This window comes from Arvicola amphibius, chromosome 9 (assembly GCF_903992535.2).
Source record: "Arvicola amphibius chromosome 9, mArvAmp1.2, whole genome shotgun sequence".
NCBI lineage: Eukaryota > Metazoa > Chordata > Mammalia > Rodentia > Cricetidae > Arvicola > Arvicola amphibius.
Window position 1 is genome coordinate 64,222,660 of NC_052055.2, and position 4,688 is coordinate 64,227,347.

Sequence of the window (4,688 nt, forward strand, 5' to 3'; positions counted from 1 at the left end):
AACAAGTGAAAGACCCATATGACAAGAATTTTAAGTTTTTGAAGAAAGAAATTGAAGAAGATACCAGAAAATAAAAAAGCTCTCAATATAGTAAAAATGGTAATCCTACCAAAAGCAATCTACAGATTCAATGCAATCCCCATCAAAATCCCAACACAATTCTTCTCAGACCTTGAAAGAATAATACTCAACTTCTTATGGAAAGACAAAAAACCCAGGATAGCTAAAACAATCCTGTACAAGAAAGGAACTTCCAGAGGTAACACAATCCCTGACTTTAAGCTCTACTATTGAGTTACAGTAATGAAAATAGCTTGGTATCTAGATAAAACAGACAGGTAGACCAATGGAATTGAATCAAAGACCCTGATATTAACCCACACACCTATGAACACCCGATCTTTGACAAAGAAGCTAGAATTCTGCAATGGAAAAAAAGAAAGTATCTTCAACAAAAGGTGCTGGCACAACTGGATGTTGACATGTAGAAGAATGAAAATAGAGCCATATCTATCCCTATGCACAAAATGCAAGTCCAAATGGATCAAAGACCTTAACATAGATCCCGCCACACTGAACCTCATAGAAGAGAAAATGGGAAGTAGTCTTAAACACAGGGACACTGGAGACTACTTCCTAAATATACACCAGTAGCACAGGCACTGAGATTGACATTTAATAAATGGGACCTCCTGAAACTGAGAAGCTTTGGTAAGGCAAAGGACATAGTCAACAAGACAAAATGGCAACCTATATAATGGGGAAAAAATTTTACCAAGTGATAGCAGGGGAACCTTCACAGGTCAAAACTAGGCCCATTGAATGTGGGTGACAGTTGTGTGGCTTGGGTAGTTTGTGGGACCACTAGCCGTGGAACCAGGATTTGTCCCTGGTGCACATTTCACTCCCTGACCCTCACTGGCTTTTTTTTCACACATGAAGCTGTTTGATTAGGTTGTTATCAATTTAGAAAACCAGCTTGTGAGGATACATCCTGTTTGTCAGAGAGAACTGAGACCGCAGGTAGTTCTGGAGCTGAGGAACAGCTTTGGTCTTTTGGCAGAATCTGTGAGTCCACGGTTTTCTGACCAGTGATGTTCTGCAATCTCATCTTTCTCCCTCTCTGTGTTATGGATCTCGCCCTTCTGGTGCCTGGGCTTGCACAGCTGCTTTTTCATCAGTCAGGTGTGTGGGGATTGGGATTTTAACTGTGCTGATAGTAACTTTTGTAGAGGTGGCGATGTCAAACTTATGGTGTGTTCTTCTCGGAGGAGCTCTGTTGAGGGCAAAAGGTCCTGTCACAAGCAGTAAACCATTGCCCAGCTGCTTCAGGAAAACCACCTTCTTGGCTCTGTGGCTCCTGGTAAGGATGATCGGGACGGTCCCAGGAGTGATGCTGGCACACAGTACATGCTGACTGAAGGACTGTTTTTGCCATGGCTCAGCAGCTTCCAAGACACATCTTTGGTAGGATAATACCTGGGCATTTTTCAAAACCTAACCACCCGAGTATCACCATTCTTGTCACCACCAACTGGTTTTGTGACAATAGCAAAGACCTTCTCCTTTTCTCCTCTTCTTACCTTGGTTGTCACAGCTGAGTATTTATTTTATACAAGCAAGGCCTTTCTGGAATACATAGCAGATTGGGAGCACCTACCAATTCCTGTAACCAGGACAGGATTTCGGCTACCATGAGACTTCCTTTTTTTGGGTGTTTTAGCCTTAGGGTTACTCCTTTTGACTGCAGCAATGTCAGTGGCATCACTGTCAGTCTTCGTAGCTGCAGGTTTCTTCTCTGTTGTATCAGGTTTCTCGGCTTTTTCACCTGCCATCTTGCAAGATGGGAAAGAGTCTCATAGGCTTTTATATATCGGAAAGCAAAAATGCATTCAGTCCAATTTCAAAAGTTCCTATAGTCTTTTACTGTCTCTATACTGTTTAAAGAACAAAAGTTCAAAGTCTCTTCTGAGACTTATTACAATCTCTTAAGTATAATCCCTGCAAAATCAAAGTTAAAAAGCAAGTCATATACTTGCATGCAATGTGGGAGAATATTAGACCAAAGCAAGTCCTAATCCCAGCAGGACAATCTCCAAATTTTGCATCTCCATGTGTAATGTCAAAGGCACTTCAGATTTCCAGATTCTTTCAGAATTATTGGCTGCAACATACTTCTCTCTCCTGGTCTGGTTCCACACACAGCCTGCAGCTTTTCTTGGCAGGTATCCCATGACTCTGATTATCTTCAATATCTTGGCATCTCCAAGGCAATCCAGGTTCCATTTTCATAGTGCATGCAGTTTTTCTTTCCGAGTTTTCCTGTACAATCCCCTGACACATGCCTGACCTCACCAGCTTTTCTTAGCTATGGAAGGACATTCCGAACCTTTTTCTTGTATCATTGACTCTAAAGCCAGAACCATGTAGCTGAAACTGCAAAGTTCTGTTGCTTGATGGAATCGGAACTTGGCTCCCTTGCTCAGTCATTTTGTTGTTGGTGGCTTCTTTCACTACTTAAGCTTTTCTTTGATTTATTTTCATAAGTTGGAAGTGTAACTGTGTGGGGCCTTGCCATCAGGTCACCATTCCCTTTATTCCATTTAGCATCAGACTTTTCTTTAAACTTTTTATCTCCAAGTACTGTAGTTAGTTCCATTACACTTCCTGGCATTTCTTTTCTCCTCAAACCGTATATTTTATATTTTTCCTTGCTTAGCTTACTCCTTTTGGTTATACATCTGCACAAGAGTGATTAGTAATAATTATTTTACATAGTCAATGCTAAGCTGTCTGGAAATTTCCTATGCCAACATCATTAATGTAAAACTTTAGCCTCAGCCATATTTGTACAATAAATGCATATTCTTTCACAAGGATAGTTTCAAGGCCACTCACTTATTCTTCTGCTCTGAAACTTCTTCGTCAAGGCTTACATAGTTCAAAGTGTAATCAATACTGTCTTCTATCAGTATGGCCCATTAAGCCCTGCATTGATTGTTGCTGTGGGATGATTTTTTTGTATGCTGTGAATATCTGTTGCTCTCATTGGTTGATAAATAAAGCTGTTTTGGCCAGTGGCCAGGCAGAGTAAGATTAGACAGGTACAATAAATCTGAAGATGGAGATGTACAAGGGTGGAATTGAAGAGACCCACTCAAGAAGGAAGATGCTAACAGACCGATAATGCCACAGCCACATGGCAATACATAGATTAATAGAAATGTGTCAATTTAAGCTATAAACTTAGTAATAAGACTGCTCAATAGATCAAACAGTTTGCAATTAATATTAAACCTCTGAGTGATTATTTTAAATGTGGCTGTGGGACAGAGTGGGACCAAAGAAGCCTCCTTTCACATTTGGCACCAAATGTGGGGCACATACATCCACATAAAGCCTGAAAAAGCTTTAAAAAGTGTTCTAGAACACATAAGTGGAGCCAAAACAGCTTCTTACTTGTGTCTATCATGTGGGCCACAGTACAGAGATGCCAAAGCATGTGAGCTTGAGCTACAGCATGGAGGAGTCCTGTTATGGTACACAGAGTTGTCTCCAAGTAACATAGCACACTGCATGGCAGATTTAGCTTTTGCTCATACAAACTTGATTCTTTCAGAAATCACTTGCTTACACTTCTTGCTTAGTCAGGTAGTATTATTTTGCTGAGATATTTGATGGAGTTGAAGAGCAGTTAGTTATTATAGTTTTCCCTAGTTATGATAAAAGATAAATTAGATATGAAGTTTAGCACTCACAAAGATAGGATGGATGGTGGAGTATTTTCTTTAATCTTTCCAAATACAAATAGACTGTATATTGTCTCTGGTTCTTGTTTACATTCAACTGTTTTGTTATATGCAATTTTACTATGTTAAAATAAAAACCTTCCTTTTCATTAGGCATGGTCTTCTATCTGCTGTGAATATTTGTATTTGTTTCTCTCATTGGTTGATACCAAAACTGTTTGGCCAATAGCTAAGCAGAATAGGTTAGGGAGGTACAATCAAACTGGAGACAGAGATGAAAAAGGGTGCAACTGAAGAGATGCTAGTCATCTGTCCTAGAAGGAAAATGCCAGCAGACCAGTAACACCCTGACCACATGGCAATACATAGATTAATAGAAATGGTTTAATTTAAATTGTGAAAGCTAATTAGTAATAAGCCTGCTCAATAGACCAAACAGTTTGTACTTAGTATTAAGCCTCTGAGTGATTATTTTAAATACAACTGTGGGACGAGGTGGAACTGGAGAAGCCTCCTTTAATAGGCTGTGCAATTACTTTTGTTGTTTAAGGTCCCAAAGTCTTTCAACAAACAGCATGATCATGCCTATGACAACAATTCTGTCTTAGGCACTGTTAGAAAATTCTAGCTTAGTTATTGTTCTATTGCCTTAAAGAGACCCCATGATCAAAGAAACTCTTATAAAAGAAAGCATTCACTTGGTGTCTCGCTTTTAGTTTTAGAGGATTAGTCCATGATCATCATGGTGGGAAGCAGACAGGCATATCACTAAGTAGCTGAAAGCTTTATATCCTGATCAGTCAGCAGTAGGCAGAGAGAGAGAGAGAGAGAGAGAGAGAGAGAGAGAGAGAGAGAGAGAGAGAGGCAGAGAGACAGAGACAGACAGAGACGGAGCGATTGGGCCTTTTGAAACTTCAAAGCCCATCTCCAGTTATACGC

General features: G+C 39.9%; 1 pseudogene; it reads right to left on the reverse strand.

Moving 5' to 3' along the window:
- Positions 1-966: 966 nt before the first annotated feature.
- Positions 967-1,835, reverse strand: LOC119823585 (annotated as a pseudogene).
- Between the last annotated feature and the right edge of the window lie 2,853 nt (positions 1,836-4,688).